The sequence below is a fragment of the Pleurodeles waltl genome, chromosome 4_1 (assembly GCF_031143425.1).
Source record: "Pleurodeles waltl isolate 20211129_DDA chromosome 4_1, aPleWal1.hap1.20221129, whole genome shotgun sequence".
Lineage (NCBI taxonomy): Eukaryota > Metazoa > Chordata > Amphibia > Caudata > Salamandridae > Pleurodeles > Pleurodeles waltl.
In genome coordinates, this window is record NC_090442.1 from 83729923 (window position 1) to 83757589 (window position 27667).

Genomic DNA, 27667 nt, shown 5'->3' on the forward strand with positions numbered 1-27667 from the left:
CCTTACTGCTCTTCACCCAACCATCCAGTGACCTGCAGATTTAATCGACACATTGCAACCATGTTTGGGATTCCTTCCTCTTATAGGACCTGAACTTTTCCTCATACTGCTCAGGGGGTGAGACCATAGCTTGTGAGTAGGGCATCCTTCATGATAGAGTAGGTGACCTCCTTAGGATTCCCTGGGGGTGTCAGAGTATCCCTCCCCTCTTCCTCAAAGTGCTTCCACAGACCCCCCCCCCCCAATGAGCTTCGGGGACCAGATGGAGAGCAGACTCATACACCTTGAACCACAAGCATATGCCATCCTCCCTTTTGTAACCCTTCACAAGATTCTTAGGGATGTGCACCCTCCTCTCAGGCTGCACTGTGATGTAGCTGCCACCATCCCTACTAGACTGGCTCCTCTGATCCAGCTCCCTCTACCTGAACTCATGAGCCAATAATAACTTTTTCTCCTCTATGGCCATCCTCATTTTAACTTGTGAGTCCTCTCTGCCTCGCTGTCCTGCAACTTTTCAGGAGTCAGACCCTTAGATGAAACACTGCTACCTGCCCTGGAGACCCTCCCCTTGGACAGAATAGGCCCACCCACAATACCATTGTGTATGGAATGTTCTTCCCCCTCCTCATCCTCATCCTCATCCTCTGTGTGCCCTTCAGTTTCCTTGGCTGTCCCTCAAGCCCTCAGCACCTTTTGCAGCTCCTAATTCCTGGTGGAGCCCTTAATGGGACAAGCAAGATTTTCACAGAACTGCTTCAACCGAGCAGCTCTATAGCTCTCCAGTTTCCCTAGGTCAAAAGCAGCTCCAACTGATGCATCTCCAGATTGGGACATGATGAAACGTCAACAAAAGTGCAAAGTTCCAAAGGCAGAAAACAAGTTCCAAATGAAGTTCAATCAAGGATTACCACAAAATGGAAGTATGGAAAAATCAAAAAAAGGTAAGAAGCAAAATCACAAGACAAGTAGTATGTGGTCACGTAGTGGTCTACACTGAAAACAGTAGTGTACACTTAATCACTGTATGTCAAGTACAAATACAAGTCCAATCCCAACCGCTGATCACCAATGTTAGAAATGGGGACTTTGGTTGGCAGTCAGGTTACCCCCTGTTCAAGCAAGGACCCTCACCCTAGTCAGGGTAAGGGAGAGTCACCCTTAGTTAACCCCCTTGGTAGCTTGGCACAAGCAGACAGGCTTAACTTCAGAGTCTAGGAGTAAAGGATTTGTACCAAGACACACATTAACTCAGTGAAAACAGTACAAAATGACAAAACACAGATTTAGAAAAATAGATAATATTTATCTAAACAAAATAAGACGACAAAAACCCAACATACACAAGTCAAGTTATGATTTTGTAAAGAATAAGGGGCATATTTATACTCTGTTTGCGCCGGAATTGCGTTGTTTTTTTTGACGCAATTCCGACGCAAAACTAACTCCATATTTATACTTTGGCGTTAGACGCGTCTAGCGCCAAAGTCCATGGAGTTTGCGTCATTTTTTAGCATGGACACCTACTTTGCGTTAATGATATGCAAGGTAGGCATTCCCGTCTAAAAAAGGGACTCCGAGGCATGTGCGCCGTATTTACACTCCCGGGCAAAAATTTCGCCCGGGAGTGGGCGGGTCAAAAAAAATGATGTCCAGCCGCTTTTGCCTGCCTGGTCAGGGCAGGCATTAAGGGACCTGTGGGCTCGGAAGGAGCCCAGAGGTGCCCTCCCATGCCCCCAGGGACCCCCCCTGTCACCCTTGCCAACCCCAGGAGGACGCCTAAGGATGGAGGGACCCATCCCAGGGAACATAAGGTAAGTTCAGGTAAGTATTTTTTTTTTTTTTTTGTGACATAGGGGGGCCTGATTTGTGCCCCCCTACATGCCACTATGCCCAATGACCATGCCCAGGGGACAGAAGTCCCCTGGGCATGGCCATTGGGCAAAGGGGCATGACTCCTGTCTTTGCTAAGACAGGAGTCATTTCAATGGGGGTTGGGAGTCGAAAAAAATGGCGCAAATCGGGTTGAGGCGATAATTTTGCCTCAGCCTGACTTGCCCCATTTTTTGGCGCCCAAGCTCCATATTCCCCTACGCCGGCGCTGCCTGGTGTACGTCATTTTTTTTTACGCACACCAGGCAGCGCCGCCGGCTCACGCCGGCTAACGTCATTGAATACATACGCGCCCGCATGGCGCTTCAGAATGGCGTTAGCCGGTGTTAGATTTTTTGCCGCACAACTGCGTTGGCGCAGTTGTGCGTCGAAAAGTATAAATATGGTCCTAAGAGTCTTAAATCCTTTAGAAAACAGTGAGACCACTGTTAGCATGAAAAAGTACCTGGGTTGCATCAAAATAACACTGCACAGGCGAGTGTGCATCGGAAAAGGCCAGCATTGCATACATTTCTCACTCACAGGCGAGACCATGCGTCGTTCCTTCTCCGGTTGGGTCGACGTGCGTCATTTTTCCTCTATGCAGGAGAATGATGGGTTGATCTGAACAGGCACCCTCGGGTCTGGGCAGGCTTTGCATTGCTTTTCCGAGCCCAGCAATGTTGTGTTGAAAATCCAATCGCACAGTATCCCAAAACCACGCTATGTGGGGTTGCAATGTTATCAGCTTCTGTGTGTTATCAGTGGGTTTTACACGTTGTTTCTCCAGCCGTGTGCATCGATCTTCCAGCCACGATGCAGGTGGAGCATTGATTTCAGCCACGAAGCTTTAGGCACGTTGTTTCTCAGCCGCGTCTCGGAGGGTGAGTCGAACATTTTCCAGCACGGCAGTCTGTGCGTGGATTTTCAGTCTTTGTCTGCCAGCGTCACCTCTCAGAGGCCCAGAAACTGGATAGGGCACCACTTGGCAGGGCAGTAGTCTCAGCAGAGAGTCCATGTGCTGGCAGGGGAAGTCTTTGATGGCCCAGAGACTTCAACAACAGGAGGCAAGCTCAGGACACGCCTTTGGAGATTCTTCAAAATCAGGGAAGCACAACAAAGTCCAGTCTTTGTCCCCTTTCACAGAGAGAAACAGAAACTGCAGGATAGCTCCACAACACAACAAGTCTCTCTTGTTTGTGTGATCCTGCCTTGCCCAGGCCAGGCCCCAGACACACACCAGGGAGTTAGAGGCTGCATTGTGTGAAGGCAGGCACAGCCCTTTCAGGTGTAAGCGACCACTTCTCCCCTCCCTCTTAACACAGATGGCTCATCAGGATATGCAGGCTACACCCCAGCTCCCTTTTTGTCACTGTCTAGAGAGAGGTGCAAACAGCTCAACTTTTAAACTAACTCAGACAGGGAATCCACAAACAGGCAGAGTCACAGAATGGTTTAAGCAAGAAAATGCCTACTTTCTAAAAGTGCCATTTTCAAACACATAGGCGGTCATTCTGACCGCGGGGGGCGGCGGTCGCCGCCCGCCATGCGGTTACCGCCGAATGACTGCCCCGCGGTCAAAAGACCGCGGCGGCCATTCCAACTTTCCCGCTGGGCCGGCGGGCGACTGCCAAAAGGCCGCCCGCCGGCCCAGCGGGAAAGCCCCTGCAACGAGGAAGCCGGCTCCGAATGGAGCCGGCGGAGTTGCAGGGGTGCGACGGGTGCAGTGGCACCCGTCGCGATTTTCACTGTCTGCAAAGCAGACAGTGAAAATTTGTATGGGGCCCTGTTAGGGGGCCCCTGCACTGCCCATGCCAGTGGCATGGGCAGTGCAGGGGCCCCCAGGGGCCCCACGACACCCGTTCCCGCCATCCTGGTTCTGGCAGTGAAAACCGCCAGAAACAGGCTGGCGGGAAGGGGGTCGGAATCCCCATGGCGGCGCTGTAAGCAGCGCCGCCATGGAGGATTCCCTGGGCCAGGGGAAAACCGGCGGGAAACCGCCGGTTCCCCTTTTCTGACCGCGGCTTTACCGCTGCGGTCAGAATAGCCCAGGAAGCACCGCCAGCCTGTTGGCGGTGCTTCCGCTGCCCTCCGCCATGGCGGTCACAGACCGCCAGGGTTGGAATGAGGGCCATAATCTTAAAACCAACTTTACTAGAAGATGTATTTTTAAATTGTGAGTTCAGAGACCCCAAACTCCACATGCCCATCTGCTCCCAAAGGGAACCAACACTTTAATCATTTTTAAAGGTATCCCCCATGTTAACCTATGAGAGAGAGAAGCCTTGCAACAGTGAAAAACGAATTTGGCAGTATTTCACTGTCAGGACATATAAAACACATTGGTATATGTCTAACCTTAAACATACACTGCACCCTGCCTATGGGGCAACCTAAGGCCTACCTTAGGGGTGTCTTACATGTAAGAAAACGGAATGTTTAGGGCTGGCAAGTGGGTACACTTTCCAAGTAGAAATGGCCGGTTAAAATTGCACACAGTGGCATTTTGCATAGCACTTGCACTTTAGCACTGGATAGCAGTGGTAAAGTGCCCAGAGTAACAAAAACAGCAAAAACAGAGTCAAGCACACATCAACAACCTTGGAAACAGAGGCATAAAGTTAGGGGAGACCACACCAAGGATGCCAAGTCTAACAATAATAAAAACCTAAACATTAAAAACAAAATTAAACATAAATAATAGTTCCAAAATAACACACACAAAAGGAATATATATTTCACCTTATTATAAATTAATACATAAAATGCATCATAGATACAGAAATGTTGAAAAATAACAATACGTGAAACAATGTAAAAAAAATATACAAATGTGTTTTTTGTTTCCAAGAAGTTGAGAAATGCCAATATGTGAAAGTATGTAAAACATTGTATAAGGATTTTTTTGTATTTCAAAAATATAGGAGAATGTCCAGTGTATCAAACATTGCTGTAAGAAATGTTTCATAAGATAAGACAGCTTGTTAAAAAATTAACAATGAAGATTGTTTTTATATTTAAAAAATATGTATTTTAAGACATAAACGTATATATTAACTAAAGTACAAAATAGTAATTAAAGAAAAAATGTAAAACACAAAAAGTGTAACTCACTATACTTTAAAAAAGTCAATACTAATGTGGTATATGAAATGCATTTATTAAAGTTTTACATTTAATAGTAACACTTTAATATAACATATTATATTTAATTTATTCTACTCTAAAATAGTTACATTTACTACTCCCACTACTATTGAACCATTTATGGTTTATGTTGTGCACTAAAGGGATCAGAATTACCATTCTCACTCCAACATTAGACATTTAGCGAAAGGTTTTATACACTAAAAGGGTAACATTTACTATTCCCACTCTAATATAAACCATTTAGTGAAAGGGTTTGGGCACTAAAGGGGTGGAATCTACTGTTACCACTCCAACATAGGGCATTAAGTGCAAGGTCTGGACTCTGAACCTGTCAAATTTACTATTCCCACTGCAATCTGTGCCATTGAGGGGAAGGTTTTGTATGGTAAAGAGGTGACGGTTAGTATTGCCATTCCAATTTATACACTTAGGGGAAGAATTTGGAAACAAAAGGGGTAACATTTACTATTGGCACTCCAATCTAAGCCACGTAGGGGAGTAATTACACCATAGAATAAAAATTATACTATTAAAACAAATTGTGAAAAAAACTACTTAAAATGAATGATTGTACATTGTGTAAAAATATATGTGTTAAACACACATATTTATACTTTCTACTGAAATATACATCAGATTTACACAAGCAACATAAAATGTAAAGACAATATTATCAATATAACAAGTCAAATCATAATTATATTTTGAAAATCAAAATATTTTAGATTAATTTCTCAACAATATAAATATTTAGGTTTATAATAATGAATGTAATTGAAAAACTCCATATCGTAACTGATACTCCAAATGTAACATTAAAATGAAGACAAACATATTTAAAAAATCTCCCCGCGCTTTCACCCATAAACATAACATCCCATTCCTGTAACATTATAAAAATACAAAACTAATCTACTAAATAGTTTAAAAAATGTACTATAATATTTACATATTCCATTCAATAATATAGAAACAAAAAATAACAAAGCAAATAAAATACTTCACTAATTAAATATTACAAAATTGCACAATACAATTATCATAACCATGATTTAATATACAATGATAACTTTAAAATCATTTTTTTACAACAATATTGAAAACAAAACTTAAAATGATATTCTAACATTCAATATTTCTTTTCACAACATAATTGACATCACAATATTTTTGTTTACCAATATGTTTTATTCAATATTTTGTCTAAACACCACAAAGACAGCCTAGTCACACCATCCATGCAGTCACCACAGAGGTCAGATACAAGTCCTCTCTCTGCACTCCTACAGATTTTGTTTCGTGGAAGGTCCTTGAGAACCAAGAGAACCTGGAAGCTGATCTCCAAGAAACATAGGCCAGACTATCTAATGTAGAATTCTGTTTTAAATTCCCACCCGTCTTTTCAGGTTGTCACTTATTAAGAAAGGGCTGTTGAAGTGGGTCTGTTTGTTGTGGTTGATGTGAAAGGGTTTGAATAGTATTGCTTGCTATAAAGGGATTGGAGGCAGTGGGTCTGTGGTGCATGGTGTGGGTAAGATGAGTTGCTCTGAACAGGCATTAGAAGTGCCGAACAAAATGACGCAAGTAAATCTTTGCTTGTGCCATTTTTTCAGCCCCCCTAACGGGGGGCCGCCCCCTTTGCATACATTATGCCTGGCACAGGCATAATGTAGCGCAAAGAGTTACAAAGTGGCACAATGCATGCATTGCACCATTTTGTAAACATGGCGCTCGGATTTTGCCCAGATTGGGACATATTAGTGTAAAACAAAAATGACGCTAATGCGGCGCTACTGTCATAAATCTGACCATGCACAACCCAAAATATGACTTCATTACTCGTCCCTAGAGCCCCCCCTTCTTTTAGTAATAACTGTAATAGCTATAATAGTACTAGCTGTTTACTGCCTTTTATTTCTGATTAGGCAGATAACAGCTAGTAGCAGCCCCAGCAGAATTATGAGATCTGTGATGTTTCTGTAGATCTTTTTATTTTCAGAGACAGGATCAGCACTCAGACTCAGTTGCCCGAAATTCGGGCAGTGAAATGCGCAACGGGGCTATGCCTGGGGGCCCCTGCACTGCCCATGCCAAGTGCATGGGTATTGCAGGGGCCCCCAGGGGCACCCCAAGTCCCCTTACCGCCAGCCTTTCCATGGCGGTGTTTTCCGCCACGGACAGGCTGGCGGTCGGGGACTCATAATCCCCAGGGCAGCGGTGCTTGCACCGCTGCCCTGGGGATTATGACCGCCAGACGGAAACCTGGCGGTAAATTGGAGGGGCCGGCGGTATGGCCGTGGCTATTCCACCACGGTTATAATTGCTGGCGGAACACCGCCAGCCTGTTGGCGGTGTTACCGCCACCTTACCGCCGGCCGCCAGGGTCGTAATGACCCCCTTAGTCTCGTTTTCGAAGATTTTCTTCAGCGGGACGAACCTGCCAGTCCAATCCGACCTCCTGGAGCCCTTCTACGGATACGCGATGCTGGAATCCTCAGTGGAGATTTTTACCTTCGGACTTAGTTGTTTTTTCGAGGTGAAAATCCTTCGACCGGGGTAAACCTGGATCTTGAGCCGATGTCGATGGAGCCCTCCTCAGATACGCTGGCTGGGAGATCCCGGTCATCTTTTTACCTTCGGACTTAGTCTCTTTTTCGGAATTTTTCTTTACCGGGACGAACTGCTTTACAGCAAACGTTACAGTCGCTATGTATTACTCATTCTGCCTTGATGTAAGGAAATCCCAAAATGGGGTGGAGCGCTTCCTTATAGAGACAAGGCCATAAAAATCTGTGACGCAGGGTTTGCTTTAGTGTAGGTTGAACAGGGATTATTGTGGGGTTTCCTGCTAGTACGGGGTTTGGGAATTTTGTGAAGATGGAAGCATGTGATGGTGGCACAAGAAAAGACTCAGACAAGATGATATGCTTTTCCTTGGTGTAGTTCTTCACATGAAACTTTACTGATTCTACTTCTTCACCAACAACTAGGCTTTCTTGAATTTTTATTTTGCCTTGTCTCCAATAGCAGGAGCTAGGGATTCACTCTAGGTCCCCTTCATTTTAAGGGTGGAGGGAGAAGATGACAATGGTCTTTTCTTTCCTTGGATGGTAGTAAAGACAACTGGGCTCATTCTGAGTTTGCCGGTCCCGTGACAGCCATGTTGGTGGTGGCGGTCCGACTGCCAACAGGCTGGTGAAGCGGACTACCAAATTGTGAGTCTGGCGGTAGTGCACACAGAAGACCGCCAGCAGGCCCCTGGCATCGCCAGCCAGCACAGACTGTGTCGGTTGTCTGGAGGCACAAACAGTCCGGCGGAGACCATGTTTCTGCCGCACCTATTGGGTGTTGCACACCACCAATGTGACTGCCGCTCTCCAACCACCACGGAGCACCAGGCAGAAACGAACAGTATAAAAGAAGACACTCACCTCCAGGAAGCCACGTCCAGAGCCGCCATGGAGCCAGAACTAGACATCATCCCATTGCTCCTGCACACCGAATGACAACAGAATCATCACCGACGAGGACAACAACAACCGTAGGTACACACACTCACCTGTTGTATTGGTAAAATGTATACATTTGTACAGTTACATAACATACCACAGGGAGGGTGGTGCGAAGGGCTGCACTCACATGTAACAGCATAGTGACACACACACCCACATACTGCATCAAGGACACCCACATATACACACCACGCACACTTCAGCCTGCCCACACATAGACACCACATGCCAATACCACACATTTACGAATGGCAACACAGCACAGGCCAAGGTGCACAGATTCCCACACAACATGGAAACTCATAACAATAATGCAACAACTCTACAAATACAATAACATGTCACACACTCATACCCAACACTGGCCAGGGACCGGACACACATACAACACACATGTACATCCATGTGCAATGGAACACACACACAACAACACCATCAGACAACTCAGCAAACTACACACACATCACACACAGTGCATCACACCTATTTTGCCATGCACAGTACACGCAGACACAAATAGACAAAACACAAAAAGTGACAGATCACAACAACACCGGCACAGCAGTGATGGGAGCAGCAAAACCATATATGGAAGTAGGCCGTACTGGGACACATCTCATGTGGAACAAGGCCCACATAAACATGCCCAGATGAACAGGCCCCATTCAAATCTCATGGACAAACATTACCAACAACAAATGTAATGCACAGGCACACATATGGGTGAAGGGCCGGGCAACAAAGCAACACTACTCCAAACACCATACAAGACACCAGCCAACTCTGAAGGACACACACCTAAGTAGTCACATGTGCACAAAAGCCAAGCACCCTTGAACAACTCAACACACTCCATGCCTGTACTGAAAACAACTCCATAACACACACCACATGTACAAAATAGCCTCAGCTGGGGACAAGGCATACGCCATACAGGACCACATTGCACATCACTACAACAGACATACATCACTACAAACACAACACAATACCATGACATCAACATGTCAGATGCGTACACATACCTATCACTCAACATATACCCTAGTCCTGGGGGACAACAGCAATGCACACAACCTCACATACTGCTAAACAAATAAATGAAGCAGCAAGCAGCACACACAACAAAATACTGGCACACAACCAATGTCAGCCAGGAACAACTCTAACCTAGGAAAGGAAATGCAGGACAAAGATGTAACAACTGGTTGGCTTTAATAAATAGCTTTAGAAAAATATATGAAACTTCAATGCCATTGGCCAGTCCATAATTATAAGATTAGTGTCACAAAGTCAGTTAATGGTGCCCCAACCTGACTCCTGACTGCTGTGTATCCCCCACGGGTATGGGCATCAATGGGGTAGGCAGAAACCTCAGGGAGCATTGGGAGGTGGCGGGAGAGGGGGGTTTGGATGTGGGCTTGCAAGGGGTGTTTTTTGGATTTTGTTTAGGGGAGGACCTTCTTGGGAGGACTGGACCTCTTCTTGGTGGGGGAGTGTGGTAGGGGAGGCATTGGAGGTGGAAGGGATGGCCTTGGGGAGGGAAACAGATCTTTTTGGGTGTCACAGGGGGTGAGCACGGAAAGGTCAAAGCTACTAAGGAACATTTATTTAGACACATGAGGACAGTCAGCAGAAGGGAGTTTGGATGTGGAGGGTGCGGGAGTGGTTGTCTGATGTTTAGGTGTAGATGTCGTGGGTGCATGTTTGTGGGAGGTGTGATTGTGTGGGGTGAGTGTCTTTTAGGTGGGTGAGTGAGGGTGTTTATGTGTTTTGGGCTGAGGGGGTGGAGGTGCTGGGGGATGCTATGGTGAGTGGCTGGCTTCCTGTTACAGTGGTGACTGCAGTATTGGTGGATGTGCTGCATGTAGGCATGTCAGGGCTTGTGGTGTCTGTGTGTGGTGACTGGGGTGGATATCTGAGGGTCTGCTGGGGTGGTTTCTGTGGGTAGGATAGGTGTGGTTTCTGAATCAGTGAATATTGATGTGTCTGCAGGTGTGCCAGGTGTTGTGTCAGCTATTCTGGGGGTGATGGGGTGTCAGGGCAAGTCGTGACTGTCTGCAGGTGGATGTTGTTTGTGTGCATACTGGTGGTGTGGCTTGTGATGCTTATGTTTGTCTGTGGTTGTCTTGGATGTTGAGGTGGATGCATGCCAGTCTGTTTGTGTACTTTGGCTGGGTCGGGGAAGAAGGGATTTGGACAGGGAAGAGGAAGGTAGAGGCGGGATGGTAGGTAAGGGGTGACTGGCTGCCGTCATTTTGGAGACCAGAGCCTGAAATGATCTCTGTAGGCCAGTGATTGCACTGTGAATGCCCTCCAGGACTGCATTGATCTGTCGGATCTCACTTGCCTGGATGGCATTCACAATGGCTGTCTGACCCACAAAGATAGACCTCAGGAGGTCAATAGCCTCCTCAATGAGGGCAGCAGGGGGAACAGGGGCAGAAGCAGAGGTACCTGCAGCAAAGGAGACGCTCATCCTCTTTGATGAGCAGTCATGGCCAACTGGGTGGGGAGCTACAGGGAGTGAGGTGATAAAACTGGGGGTGGCAGACTGAGATAGTACACGGGCGGTTCCCGATGGGACCTCCACCACTAGGGAGTGGCCACTGGAGGAGAACACAGATGATGGTGTTGCAGATCCGGTCTCTCCTGTGGCACTCCTTTTGCCTTCCGGGCCACTGGGTCCCTTGTTGTCTGTGGTGTCGTGACTGAAGTTCCCAATGCCAGAAGCTTCCCCACCTGATGTGCCCCCTCTCCTTCGCCTGCCTGTGCTGATGCTGAAAATAGATAGTGAAGTAGGGTCATAATATTTTCACCACAAATCAGAAAGAAATCACATACCGTCATGTCAACTGAACCTCACATGAAGTGCCAGCAAAATGCCAACATCATGTAACAACACTAAACAATGCATGTCACTCAGTTTTACAAGTGTAGCAAAACAAGCTAACTGAAAACTACAATACCATGAATTAAGTTGACCTATCACACTAATCATACCATGACTAGGTGGCCATTCTACAAAATACAGGTGGCATAATCAGTATAACATAGTCAAGTAGTAGACGAAGAATTGATTCCCATTGTAAGGCGGTTAGCCAATTACACAGACCCAATCCTTACCACACAGATAGCTTACCCTGATGTCATGTCCTAGGCAATAACATATGCTGGCAAGCAAAGGTAGGCAACCCTGAAACAAACAAGCCAGACCTTCACCAAGTGACATTGATCTACTATATCACTATGGGCACATACCACCAAATGACACATCAATATGTCACACCTGCTGAATGTTATTCAAGGATGTAATACACATGTTACATACATATGCATCAATTGTGATGTAGCAAGGAGTGTCAATGCACTCAGGTACCACATATCTAGGATAAAAGTCTCCAGAAGACAAGCAATATAAGCCATGTAGGGACCAAGTAAGCTCACACCAAATGCCCTACACACATATAGAAGGTTATGAATTTGTTTATACATTAAATAGACTACTGTACTGTGCAGGAAGAAGGGAAACAGTCCTTGTAAACATTAACATGAGTAAACTAATTTGTCACAGGATGAGAAGGAACATTACCACCCACATATCAGACATGGCAAGCATGGAATCTGTCCATGGAGGATTCCCAGAGGCAAAGCACAAGTGATGCTAACAGAACAGGTACTCCAACCATGATACAAGCCAACCGTCAGGTCACACTTGCCAACCTACACACAGGTGTTAATGAAATACCACAACTGCACTAAATCATTTTATCATCAAACATGAAGTTCCCAATAACCTTGGCCTCATGTGTCATATCCTTCCTTCATAGCTACAGCAGGTACGCATGATAGATTACAAGAGTGAGCCATGAGTTTTGTTTTCAGAATACACATGATATTGATACAGTACTGTCTGGGCCATAGCTGTGAGTTGACAACCATTGCCTATGTTTCATACCTACATAAGTATACCATGGACAACATATGTGTCAAATATCTGCTATCAGGACCTCAGCATTGTAATCACAGTGTTACATCTGATAGCAACATATGTGTCCCAGTGGAAATGTAGTATAACCATACTGGTAACCAACATGCAATTGTCAACTCTGATGGGACATCACACATGTCAATGTACATTCCTCAATTACCAAGGGGAATTACCTTGCAACAGGTTTGAAGATGTTAGTTATGTATGTCATGTGACATGGCTGATGGACACCACTGCATCACATAACGCTGTGACACATCAGAACTCAACAAACACTCGGGATGACTTGGCCCTGCCTATTTTAAAATACAAATAGACATATCCCCTGATACATAATAGAGGACAGGGGTAAGATCCTACTCACCTTTCTACTGCGACATTAGGGAAGAGTGATCTGTTGGTGGGTACTAACACCCAACAGGGAGGCAAAAGCAGAATACTGGAGCATAAAACACAGCCATATGTGCTCCATTCTATGCTATAGGGCTGAGGGGTCCCCATGGTTGAGAACCATGTCCCAAACCAACATGAATGTGCACACCTGTTGCCAATACATGCCCTGTGTACACCAATGTGAACTCAGAAGATCTCTGACATGTGACACTTCCCACAGAGCTAGCATTTGGTCCCTCATTCAATCACCTGGTAAACATGAGTTAAGTCTGTACTTACCCTCTTGTGGCTGCTGTGCTGCCTTTAAATGCCCATTCAACTCAGGATAGGCCACGGCCAAAATGCGGGCCATTACGGTGGTCATGATCCAACAGGCACCCTGTCCTCTTTGGTAGGACAGCCTCAGCTCGGCCTCTGCGATCTTCTTGTCCCAGCATCTCAGGTCCTCCCACCTCTTCCAACAGTGGCTGCTCTGCTGGCTGTAGACCCCCAAGGCCCGCACCTTCTTGGCGATGGTACACCAAATCCCCTTCTTCTGATGAGCATTGACCTGCATGGATGCCAAAGACAAGACAGAAGATTGGCATATTTGATTTACTAATAAGTCCCTAGTAAAGTACACCAGAGGTGCCTAGGGCTTTTAAACGAATCAATCAATCAATCAATCAATCACAATATTTATAGAGCGCACTACGTACCCGGTAGGGTTTCAAGGCACTGAGGGGGGGGGGCTGCTGCTACTGGTCGAAGAGCCAAGTCTTGAGGAGTCTCCTGAAGGTGAGAAGGTCCTGGGTCTGTCGCAGGGCGGTCGGGATGGCGTTCCAGGTCTTGGCGGCGAGATAGGAGAAGGATCTGCCGCCGGAGGTCTTGCGTTGGAAGCGGAAAACGATGGCGAGGGCGAGGTTGGCGGAGCGGAGTTGGCGGGAGGAGACGTAGAAGTTGAGTCTGTAGTTCAGGTAGGCTGGTCCGGCGTTGTGGAGTGCCTTGTGAGCGTGGGTGAGGAGCTTGAAGGTGATCCTCTTGTCCACGGGGAGCCAGTGGAGGTCCTTCAGGTGGTGGGAGATGTGGCATCGGCGGGGTACGTTGAGGACCAGTTGAGCGGAGGCGTTTTGGATGCGTTGGAGGTGACGGGTGTCTTTGGCTGTGATGCCTGTGTAGAGTGTGTTGCCGTAGTCCAGTCTACTGCTGACGATGGCCTGGGTCACCGTTTTTCTGGTTTCCGTCGGGATCCATTTGTAGATTCTACATAGCATGCGGAGGGTGTTGTAGCAGGAGGAGGAAACTGCGTGACCTGCTTGGACATGGTGAGGGCAGAGTCGAGGACGAAGCCCAGGTTGCGTGCGTGGTTGGTTGGTGTTGGAGGAGGTCCCAGTGCGGTGGGCAACTAGGAGTCGTCCCAGGCCGAGGGGGTGCGTCCGAGGATGATGACCTCCGTCTTGTCGGAGTTCAATTTCAGGCGGCTATTCCTCATCCATTTGGCGATGGACTTTATTCCTTCATGGAGGTTGGCTTTGGCGGTGTGTGGGTCTTTGGTGAGGGAGAGGATGAGCTGGGTGTCGTCGGCGTAGGAGAGAATGTTGAGAAGGCTACGTCTGGGGCGCTGGTGTCGAGCAGGTCCCAGAGCTCGATGGCGTGCTTTTGTGCGGAGCGTGTGTTGAGGAGTATGCAGTGGAGGTGGTTAGTGCTGGTTGTTGCAGGTTTCCTTGTTCTGTTGCAGGTGAAGTTGCAGGTGCGGCAGGAGAAGGGTCCTTTGGTGTGCTTCGGTGTGGCCTGGTAGCAAGCTGCGGAAGGGCCGGGGTTGAGGGCGATGAGTTCGCTGGCCGAGTAGCGATGTCTGGTGGTGCGGGGGGCGTGCAGACCGGGGGGGTGGCACTGGGCGCGGTCCAGGCGCGAACGGGCGCAGACAGGCTTGCCTCTGGCGCGCCCGCTGCGCAGACGCGCAGCACCAGCCATTAAGAAGGGAGGTGGGAGGGAGGAGCAGCTGGAAGGCGGGAGGCGGGAGGGAGCGGCGAATGGGGGCGCGAGGGGGGCGGGCCGCAGGGAGGCAGCGGCAGGGAAAAGCGGCAGGGGGGAGCGCCCAAGGGGTGAAAAAAGCAGAAAACAGCAAAAAGGCACGAATTGGAAGAAAAAGCACAAAGGCACAAAAGGCAAATCACAGAATACGGAAAACAGTCACAAATATGGTAAACGGCACAATGCACAAGCGGAATACAGCAATCTGAGAGGCACAAATGAGGGCAAGAGCGCAAGGAGGCAAGGCGCAGAAAAACAAAATACAGACACAAGTACGGCGAAAACGGCACAGTGCACACGGGTCTAGCGACGCTTACCAGAAGCCCACTAGACACCAGGGATGAGGCACAGGAGGATGCCTGCGGGTGGAGGAGGGCCTCGAACACGCTAGCAGCAGCGTGGGCGGGGGTCAGGGACACGGAGACAGCAAGGTGGTGTTGCAGACGTGGGGGGGGCGAGCTCTTGACCGAAAACAGATTGATTGATTGATTGATTGAAAGTACACCAGAGGTGCCCAGGGCTTTTAAACAAAATGCTACTAGTGGGCCTGCAGCACTGGTTGTGCCACCAACATTAGTAGCCCTGTAAACATGGCCCAGACCTGCCACTGAGGGCCTGTGAGTGCAGTTTTAAACTGCCAATTCGGCTTGGCAAGCGTACACACTTGCCAGGCCTAAACCTTCCGTTTTTATACATGTAAGGCACCCCTAAGGTAGGCCCTAAGTAGCCCCATGGGCAGGGCAGGGCGCAGTGTATGTTAAAGATGGGACATGTACTTATGTGTTTTATATGTCCTGACAGTGAAATACTGCCAAATTTGTTTTTCACTGTTGCAAGGCCTATCTCTCTCATAGGTTAACAAGGGGGCTGCCTTTAAATATGATTAAAGTGTAGATTCCCTTTGAGAGCAGATATAAATAAGGAGTTTAGTGTCTCTGAGCTCACAATTTAAAAATACATCTTTTAGTGAAGTTGGTTTTAAGATTGTGTGCTTGACAATGCTACTTTTAGAAAGTAGGCATTTTTTTGCTTAAACCATTCTGTAACTCTGCTTGTTTGTGGATCCCCTGTCTGGGTCAGTTTGACAGTTGGGCTGTTTGCACCTCTCTCCAGACAGTGACACAAAGGGGTCTGGGGTTTTGCCCGCATATCCTGATGAGCCATCTGGTCTGGAGGGAAGGACTATTCACTTCACCTGAAAGGGCTGTGCCTGCCCTCACACAATGCAGTCTCCAACCTCTTGGTGTGTGGCTGGGGCCTGGCCTGGACAAGAAAGGATGTTACAGACACTTGAGACTTTACTTCAAAAGCAGAAAGAGGCATAAGAAGAGGACCCAAAACCCCAGACTTTAGATTACTTCAAGGATTCAAGAGGAACCTCTGCCTGGAGAAGAGCTGAAGAGCTGAGGAGAAGTGCTGCCCTGGTCTGTGACTGTGCTGTGCTGGGCTATCCTGCAGTTGCTGCTTCTGCCTGTGCTAGGGTACAGAGACTGGGCTTTGTTGTATTCCTGCTTGATAATTGACTCCAAGGGCTTGGAGTAGAGCTTGCCTCCTGTTTTGAAGCCTCAGGGGCAGCAAATACTTTACTAACCAGACCTGAGCCTACTTGCTGTGGACTCTAGCTTACCAGAGGGTGCTATTCTAGTTCCTGGACCCCTGGAGGTAAATTCCTGGAGAAAAAACATTCTAACGGCTCCCGATGACACTGTGAGATTTTACAAAGAACGCTGCTGCCTGAAGCCACGATGCCACTTGCCCCGAGGCTGTGGACCTCGCTGAGTGTAACTAATCCGACAACCTTTTGAGTTGACAACGCTATCCCGGAACCGCAATGCCACCTGCCCCAAGACCGTGGACCTCGTAGAAGTCCGACGACCCTGTATGCCTCGCATCGGTGCAGCTGCTGATCCCTCCTGACTTCGCTGACACTGGAGTGTCGTAAGTCCAATGTCCATGATGATTTGATGCCATTGCAGCTCCTGCGGCTCTGTGACATAATCATGACCCCATGAGGTTGCCCTGCAGCATCATGACTCTGCCAGACTTCGCATCTGCTGGAACCAAGAGACCGATTTTGCATCTGACGCCGCTTCATCTCCACCGCCCTGTAGTGAGGACCCAACGCTGCTGAGTGACACCAATGACCTTCTGCACTGTGGCACTTGAACTAACCAGAAGGTTTAGGTCTGGCAAGTGGATACACTTGCCAAGTCTGCACACACAAACACTGCAGTGGCAGGTCTGAGACATGTTTATAGGGCTACTTATGTGGGTGGCACAATCAGTGCTGCAGGCCCACCAGTAGTACTGGATAGCAGTGGTAAAGTGCCCAGCATATCAAAAACAGCAAACACAGAGTCCACCACACATCACAACCTGGGAAACAGAGGAAAAAGGTTAGGGGAGAACATGCCAAGGACAAATACATTTTTACCTGCAAACATGCATGTGTCACTCCAGCTGAAAGTGGGTAGCAAATACCCAACCTCATGGGAGTTCTCATCAGTAAGGTGAAAGAATCTGGACAGACCATCACCATTGGCGTGTTCTGGACCCGTGCAGTGTTCCGCCGTAAAGTCCATCACCACGCTAAGAATGCCAAGTCAAACACCTCCATAAGCTTTTTGCCAGAGCAAAATGTCTGTTATGCATACTGGAATAATCTCTTGCACTTTGTGTTTCGCTCATGCCAGAAAATACCACATATTTTCCCAAAAATAGTTTCTAGCTCAAACAGATCAAAAGTTAGTAAAAGTGAGACAACTTGCATTGTAACGTAGTTGAAAGCCCTTCTTAGAACTTGATTTGTCATCTTCAAGGTGATTACTGCTGTATTTGTGTGTTAAACCGGTGCTAATTAGGCTACTTAGGGGCATATTTATACTCCGTTTGCGCCGAATTTGCGTCATTTTTTTCGACGCAAATTCGGCGCAAAACTAACGCCATATTTATACTTTGGCGTTAGACGCGTCTAGCGCCAAAGTATGAGGAAAGAGCGTCCTTTTTTTGCGTGAACGCCTTCCTTGCGTTAATGAGATGCAAGGTAGGCGTTCCCGTCTAAAAAAATGACTGCGACGCAAATGCGTCGTATTTATACTCCCGGGCAAAAATCACGCTCGGGAGTGGGCGGGGCAAAAAACCCCGCATTTGCGCCGGATTTTAGCGCCTGGGTCAGGGCAGGCGTTAAGGGACCTGTGGGCTCAAAATGAGCCCACAGCTGCCCTCCCATGCCCCCAGGGACACCCCCTGCCACCCTTGCCCACCCCAGGAGGACACCCAAGGATGGAGGGACCCATCCCAGGGACATTCAGGTAAGTTCAGGTAAGTATAAATATATATATTTTTTTTTTTTTGGCATAGGGGGGCCTGATTTGTGCCCCCCTACATGCCTCAATGCCCAATGACCATGCCCAGGGGACATAAGTCCCCTGGGCATGGCCATTGGGCAAGGGGGCATGACTCCTGTCTTTACTAAGACAGGAGTCATGTAAATGGCGTCTGGGCGTCGTAAAAAATGGCGCAAATCGGGTGGAGGCGATTTTTTGGCGTCAACCTGACTTGCACCATTTTTAAGACGCCCTAACGCCATTTTTCCCTACGCCGGCGCTGCCTGGTGTACGTGGTTTTTTTCTACGCACACCAGGCAGCGCCGGTCTGCTAGCGCCGGCTAACGCCATTCAATAAATACGGCGCCCGCATGGCGCTTCAGAATGGCGTTAGCCGGCGCTAAACTTTTTGACACTAAACTGCGTTAGCGCAGTTTAGCGTCAAAAAGTATAAATACGGGCCTTAATACATTATTCAGCATAATTTGCCTTTTCCTGCCACATATATTAGTAAGTTGTGCAGCATAACTTGATGTTCTCCGCTGCATAATTCTAGTAGTCCTGCATAAAACTTTCGGATATTTTGAAGTGTTTTATATTGTCTTACGATTGTATATGCATTGAGTTACCTTTATCATATTTGAAATGATGTAAAATTAACAAGCATTGGCAAACCAGTCGACCTGAGCTATTTTTTCATGGGCATTGATTCATCAAAATGCCAGAGATAATGATAATGACTGTGGATACTCTTTAATCTTAATGACATTAGGTGAAGCGCTATCATATAACCCTTGACACTAAATTGTCCTAGGGAGTAATGCCTTATGACCTTAACCCTCATGGCATCACAATATTGGCATGATCCATAAAACAACACAACATAAATAAATATCAATTTTAGATACAATGGATATTAGAGTGCTGACATAGGGCCTAATTTAGATATTGGCTGATGGGTTACTCCATCACTGAGGGTACGGATATCTCGTCCGTTGAAATATTGGGATTTAGGTTTGGGCGGATGGGATATCCATCACTGTTGTGATGGAAAAAACATCCACCAATACTTGAATCAGGCCCATAATCTTTGAAAGTGGTGGGGTGTAACACTCTGCATTGAAGTGAGCAAGCCAAGTGAACGTGCCAGATCCTTTCTAGGGATGTTTGGGTGGGAGAGAGTTCTTCCCTGAGAATTGTTTTTTAAAAGTGGGGTCAAAAGCCCATGCTTTGAAAGGGCACCTTTTAGATATTCAAGTCCTATCATGAAGTGTCAAGCAAATGAAACCTGAGCCTCTCCCAGAGGTAACCCCATTATTTTCAAAATGTGGTATGAGTCAATCATTAGACAAGAATTCCTTCTATTGTGCCAGGTTCAGTATTTTGTCAAGGGTGACCTTTTTTGCTAAAATTTACAAACAATATGCCAGTCCCAGAATTTTGTCATGAATTTATTCCTTACACCCTGGATAACACACTTACAAAATGGCACGTAGTATGTGATGGACTGTATTTTATCATGGTTGTCCCCACCCATATGTCAGAGTGATCCCCTTTATGACAAGAATTACCTTCTTTGTTCTAGGCCCGGTATTTTTCCTCACGTGTCACACAATTATGAATTATTCAGTGTCAGTATTTTGCCAAGGGTTCCCACAATATAAAGTATTACCTCTATTATGCCAGTGGCATTATGTTGTAATAGGTCCCAGGCATGCTGACAAATGCCACCATTATGCCAGTGCCACTATTTTGCCTCAGGTCCCTATCTAGGCCAAGAATTACCTTCAATATACCAAGATCAATGGCAGACTCACAAGCATAACATCAAATTCTCAAAGTAGTTGATCACTCACTCAACCTCATTCTCACTCACAGTCATTATAGTTTTTCACTCATTCACTTGCTCTCACTCATTCTTACTCTGGGTCACTCATACATCTTGCTCACTTACACTTGCGCTTACCCTGAATCTCATTCCTTCATTTTTATTCACTATCACTTGTATGCACTCAATCTGACTCATTTGTTCAAAGTCACCCATTCACACTCACTCACTGTCATTTCAATTCACTCATACACCTTCACTCACACTAACTCTTACTTTCACTGACCATGAGGTCTCACTCACTCTGACTTATTCATGCTCATTTACTGTTAAATGAATTCACTCTCAATCATTTTCATTCACATTCATTTTAACACATACTCTCTTGCACCCCAACAATAATTTCTATTCATGCTCACTCACCCAGCCTGTCTCCCTTGCAATCAGTCTAACTCTCACTCATTCTCACTCACAGTCACTCATTCATATTCACGTGGTGACACTCAATCTAACTCATTCTTACTCACTACCACCCAGTGACTCTCACATACTAATTTTCACTCACACACGCATGCTCACACTAACAGACATATTTGTTCACGCATGCAATCGTTTTCCCTCACACAAATACATTTTTACCTGCAAACATGCACAAAACATACATTAAAATAATGTTTTACTTATATTAGCTGCCTGTGAAGATTCTATTCCAGCTATAAAAATGGGCAGAAAAAGGTAGGTTGAAGTCTAGATACCTATCAGGGTGACCCACCCCTAGACTCTTTGCAATAAGTTTACACCCTCTGAGTCAGGCCAGTGTTTAGTTTGCAACAAAACAAGTTCAGATGCCCAACCATTTCTTAAGTTGATCAACAATGTGTGGTCAGTGCCCAAAGCTGGATTTCAGCAAACAGCTCAGTGAGTAAGCCTACTTTGGTGACTGAAGGTTCAAGGTGTTCTCCCTGCTAATATTTGTTTTTAAGGAAGGTAAAATAGGACACCTTACATTCAATTTTTCACTTACATTTGCTAAAATGAAAGGACAGATGAAATAATAAGAGGCATATTTACAAGCCCCTTGTGCCACCTTAGCGCCGCCATATCATAATTTTTTTTAAACTAAGGCAGCGCTAAGGTGGTTTTTCCTGCCATGCCATATTTAGAAAGTGGTGCAATGCTTGAATTCCACCACTTTGTGACCCCTTGGAAAACGCGATGTTATGCTGACGACCTGGGCTTTATTTTCTTCAAGTGCGCCGGGATTGCGCGATCCCGGTGCCCCCGGGGCACCATTAGAAGCAAGGAAAGGAGCGAGCGCACTTCTATCGTGCCCCCGGGGCGAAGCACGCTCCAAGGAGCGCCCCCGTGGCACAAGCAGGCACCTACTTTGGTGCCTGCCCATCGCTGCAGCCCAGGCAGGCCGCAGAGTGCTGTGTGAAGCCGGGAGGGGAAGGAAGCCTCATCAGAGGCTCCCTACCCCACCGGGCCCCCTTTTATTTTTGTGGAGGGGGGGGAAGCCTCATCGGATGCTCCCCCGGCCCCAACGGATCCCATCTTGTGTTGCCAAGAGACCACGGGCCAGGCCAGACGGTCACAGGTCAGCACAACAGCAGTAGTCCATGGTGGTTCCTTGTGAGTCCCTCCAGCAGTTTCTGTCCAGTTCAAGGTAAGTTCCAAAATGTCTCCAAGAGTTACAAAATTGTGGGGAAAATTCATTTTTACAGTCCATTACAAAGGCAGGGGGGAGGAGGTTCCAATCAGTTAAAACTGGTTCTGGGAATGCCCCCTCTCTCCTCCAGCACAGGCTCCAAACATCAGTGTGGGGGTTAAACGACCCTATTGTGTGAGGCCAGAGCACAGCCTTTACAAATGCCGGTGTGCCCGCCTCTCCCTTCTCTCAGCCCAGGAAGAATATTCAGCATTCATATGCACCTCTGTGACCCCTGCACCCTCCCTGTGTACAGGCTGTCTGAAAAGTATGCACAAAGCCCAGCTGTCACTCTGCCCAGACGTGTATTGGAGTCTAGCTGCAAAACACCAGTCATAAGCACAGAGAAATGCTCACTTTCTGGAACTGGCATTTCTGTAATGGTAATACAAAATCCACTTACACCAGTAAGCAGCATTTCTTACCACCAGTACAACCATACCAAACATATCTACGCTACCCCTCATAAATTAGACAATACTCCCTACATATAAGGCAGGGCACTTCTAATGCAATCCTATGGTTAGGCAGCACTCACAGCAGTGAGACACCAAGTTAGGCTGTTTGTCACTACCAGGACAGGCTACGCAACCTGGCACATGTTTTGCCTTCTACATACATAGCACCCTGCCAATAGGACTAGCTAGGGCCTACCTTAGGGGTGACTCACATGTAGTTCAAGGGGAGTCCTGGGCCTGGCAAGTAAGTTTAGATGCCAGGTCCCTGTGGCAGAAAACTGCACACACAGGCCCTGCGCAAGCAGGCCTGAGACAGGTTTGAAAGTCTACTTGAGTGGGTGGCACAAGCAGCGCTGCAGGTCCACGAGTAGCATTTAATTTACAGGCCCTCGGTATGGAGATACCACTGTACAAGGGACTTATAGGTAAATTAAATATGCCAATTAGGTATAAGCCAATCATACCAACTTTAGATGGGAGAGCACCTGCACTTTAGCACTGATCAGCAGTGATAAAGTGCTCAGAGTCCTAGAGCCAACAGCGAGAGGTCAGAAAAACAGGAGGAAGGAGTTAAAAATCAGGGGATGAACCTGCCACAAGGGCCATGTCCAACAGCCGGCAAATATCATTTTTGCTTGAAAGGACAAATACCAGGCGCAATGCCCAGAAACACGTCTTTATAATGACTAGCTGTACTATAGGTGTTTGAGCTGAGATTGGATCGGATTAAATACACCAAGATGTAATGTGAATTGGAAACAAGTAATAGTGATCTTGTGTGTAAATATCATCTCACACCTATTCACAGTTTCAGACATAGGATGATGTGGTGATTTGCTTAGAATCGCCTAATGATTGTTAAAGTGCTGGAGCCGGAATTACAACCCATCTGTCAAGGTTTCAAGGAAATTGTAGCTACTGAACACCTCTCCCTATATGGAAAGTCTTGCGACACAGCTGGTCCAAGACAGTGACATGCCTATCACATTACATGTAATTACAAATTTAAAACCACTGCATAGCTGTCAAAAACGATTCCATGCTGTATATCCTCTGAACGATGTGACTGCACGTTTAAAGTACAATTTCCATTCAAAACAGGTTTGATTTTTTAAATTGTTTTTTTGGTAAATGAAAGTCCTTATTTAGCGTTCCCAATATCAATGTTGCCAGTTACATTTGTTTAAACTTGGTAAATTAAATTGCAGTGACACTTGAATGCCCCTCCTTGAGTACACCAGGTGACGTGGCCTTTACTCATTATCAGTGTTGCTGTGTTGCCCCTGCTGTTAGATTGGGTGTCACCTTACACTTAGAGCTGTACACTCCAAGGAGCTCTTCGTGTGACATGGAGAGAGCTGCAGAGTCCAGAGGTGGATTGTGGACATTGATGACGCAGAAAATAAAGGTTTTCATTTATTGACGCTTAAACGTAGTGCTGCAATAATCAAGTGTGACTTTAACCGAACTAATAAAGATTGTACGGGGACAAAATGTGCCCTCAGAGTAGTTTGCCGACATTTATAAGCGTGCTTTATATAACGTGATGTATTAGAATTGCACTAATCCAACATAATCATAAACATGTGCTATGATTTGCTTGATTGAAATGTTTTAGCTTAGCATTACTTTAATGGAGGCTTCGGCCTAGTTGCCTGGTCTCACGGTTTAGATGCTCGCATTTTTCCAATGTGCTATTAAACGTGTATTTCTGCTTGAAGCTGTACTTTTCCACTAAGATCGTTCACATGCTTATCTTAAGGTTTCGTGCCAGCCTGGCATTTTTCTCTTTGCTCCAAGGTCAATCTGCAGGTGCGGACAATGGAAGCTCTGAAAATGAGTTAATTGGTATAAAATGTTGCAACTTGCGTACCCGTCTCCAAGGATAATGTATGCTTAAGTAAAAGCTTGAGTACTGTTGTTTTTGATTGGACAATTTGAAGCCAACCTATGAACCCTCCAATGGAAGACCCTACTGGATTTGAACTGTTGTCTATTTAAACCAGGTGCACGAGAAGAAGGTAGCTATTGCAACCATTACAGCCATTATTGCCGTTACCCGCCATTTTGCAGCTAATATGGCCCACCTTGCTGTGACGCCATTTTGAAAGAGACTTTGATGCTTTCTCTAATCGAGAGAAAGAGACTTAAATGATTCTTACCCTAGAGACTTTAACTTTGATTTGTCCCTTTGCATGAAGTACTAGTTTATCTTGGCGCCGTGAGGCAACTGCCCCGTCCACCCCTGCCCCTTTGCCCCGTCCCATGCTGATCGAGAAACGGTACCTGTGAGACGAAGACTTCCTTGAATGCTGATTGTAATTGGTAAATATGAAAGGAAATTGTACAATTGCATTGTGTTTCTTTTAGGTAACCAACTGCTGAGTTTTGATAAGAGCCCTAGTTAGGAGTTTTTCTAAATTAATGTTGCTAAATTGTTTTTGCATGAAGTCCCACATGCCGATGCTAATTTGAGGTTAGATGAGGATTCCCTTTGTTGCACGATGCAATTTGAGACCTTGTTATGCTGACTAAATGTATGCAATTAGCTCATTACAGATTATAGTTTTAGTGATTTGCATTGCTATCATCGAATGCCTTGTTATTCAAATGCTGCATAGATTGCACCTGTTTCGTCGTTATGGACAGCTATTAATGTTCATTTACGTTTATCATTTGGTGTTGAGACACATTGTCATGACCGAAAGGTCATGGTTCGCCGAAATGTATTCTGGATTAATTGTTAAGTGTTATGTTGATCAGGGCATTGCTTACGTTCGTTATTGATTATTGACTTGATTAAATTGACTGATCTCGGGTGAAGAGAGTCCCACTTAGCCAAAAGATTCATCGGCCGAAAGAGCGTCCAAGTACAGATAAATTACTAGTACGGAACGCTCTATCAGTAGATGGTAGCAAAGGACGGTTTCGCCTTTTGGGACTCCGTACTGTTAAAGTACATGGTGTTGAATTAACGGTTACGCCCTTTGAGACCCCACTCGAGAAGTTGAATTAGATTTTTCTTGGATAAAACTGATTGAGAAAATGATGATGGGCTAAGTCCACCGCGACTTTCCCGGGATCTCGGAGCTTGCGAATTAAGAGAATGGAGGTGTGAGATCAGCGTTGGCGGTACTAGTGATGGTATGAGTGAAGTTAGGATTTTGCGCTTGCACAGCTTATTGCCGCAGATTGTGTGAAAAGGTTGCGAGGATTTTAGAGAATAGCGGAGGTGCGACTCCGAGTGTGAGAGTAGGGAAGTCGTCGAACTTCATGTGCATGTGGCGCTTCGTGCATAAAAAGGTCCACGTGGTTGTTGTTGTTGAGACGGGCCCTGCGAGGTCAAGAGACTCCGGAGTATGTTGAAATGTGTATGAGACACTTGTTTATGTTGTGGTCTGGTCGGTTTAGTAGGTTGACCGGGCGTGGTCAACGAGTCGGTACGTGCGTTAAGGGAGTGAAAGAAACTTCGACTTCGGGCTTTGACAAATTCTAAGTGCACTAGAATAGATCACTGACAAGTTGAGAGCAGTCTGCGGGTCAGATTTGCTTGCGAACGTGGGGACCGAGAAAGATGGAATAACTGCCGAGGCTAGTGAAAAATCCCTAAGGTCCTGAAGCGATTGTGTTACCCCTCCTGTAGTAAACCGACAGATCTGTTTTATATTTTTGGTAGCTCGCGATACATGCCAGAAGTTGTTACGAGAGGAGCTGAGTGAAGGAGGACAAGCCACGAGGCTTTGTCAGCCGCAGTGTGTGTGAGTGTGACGTCACTAGGAGCCGCGCTGGGATAGGTTGGTTGCAGAGAAGGGTCGCGCACGGATTGGACGCAGTCCGTGGGGCTCGATTGGAAGGGGAAAGGCAGGCGAAGAGTATTCCGGGAATTAAAGTCACCTATTGATTACAAAATTTGTGAAATAAAAGACGAGAAAATGAAATTTTTTAAAGCATTAAAGAGTGCGATGAAGGGGGAGTCTTACATTAAAGCGAGCGTAGGAGAGGAAACGCCGCCCGAAGGTACACCAGCTTACATTGTAATGGAGGAAAAGGAGGTAGCTCCGTGCCTTTGGCTAAAGCAATGGCACAAGCTGACAGAAAAACATGGGAGCGTAGCGTTCCCGGTCCATGGGACATTCAATATAAGGATCCTAGAGAATTTGAGATTTGCGATGTACGACATGAAGGTACCTCCAAGGCCAGCACAGTTTGAGGCTCTAGCGATTTGGGAACTAATGGCTAGACAGCAGCAGCAAAATAAGTTCGAGACTAGGATAAGGAAGGTAGAAAAGACACTAGCGGACGCTAGGTGGGATAATGCACAGAAGGTGTGGAGGTCAGATGTATTGCAGGGGATAAAATTGTTTCCCGCAATTACTAAGGAAGAAGAGGAGACAGGTAAGAAAGCTACCTGTAAGACAAACAGGAGGTGTTCCAAGGATAGAGAGGACGAGGAAAAGTTGAGAAGAGAAGAGGAGTTAGAGGATGAGGAGTTAATCATGCAATTGCTGAACGACCGTCCACCACCTTATGCAGAGAGTGGACAAGGTCCAAGTACCAGTTCTGCCCCTCCGGCACCGGTACAGAACAGTGAAACTCAGAGTTCAGGAGCATCATCGGGATCTAAGGACCCGAGTTTACTGTTCACCCCGCAGATACCGCAGGTTAGGAGAATATATCCAGATGTGCCCATACTGAAACCAGCAGAGAATTATCAGCCGCAGGTCCCAAGGTACTACAGCAGTGACAACAGTACGGGAATGATTCTAGACCCAACCGTAATGGGAGGACAGAATGGTCACAACCCAACACTGGCACAAGCTGAATCAACCCAGTTTTTGATGCCTCAAAAGCAGATGCAGGGGGGAAACGCACATGCTCAGATGACGGGGAGTCAGATGGGCATGCCGGCAATGATGACCCATAGTGTGGGAATGAACATGTCTCAGAACATGGGAAATGGACAGAACCCAGATGCGATATCACTACCCATTACTGTAGGTCCACCGGTACCTTTGTACAGTCAGCCTAACTTAGGTATGAGCGGTCAGGGATCAATGCTGCAGAGTGGGACAGAAAGGAGGTGCATAGAAAACACTCCAGGGATAACTCCGATAGCGGCTCAGCCAACTGGATCTGGGTCCTTGATGGAGTTTAGTCCCATATGTGCTCAGTCAACACTGGTGAGGTCGAGTCCCCCACTGATGATACCGCTATCATTGAACACTGAAAAGTTGCCGCAACCATCAATGGCAGTCGATGTGAATGCTACACTGATGGGGTTGAATGCGCAACAGCTGACACAGTGGTTCAACAGCCTGAATTCCACACAAAGCTCAGCCAGTGGGAAGGGAGAAGATTATCTGAATAGGGTCAGGTTGAACATGGAAGCACAAGAATTGGTGGAAGGGACTATGGG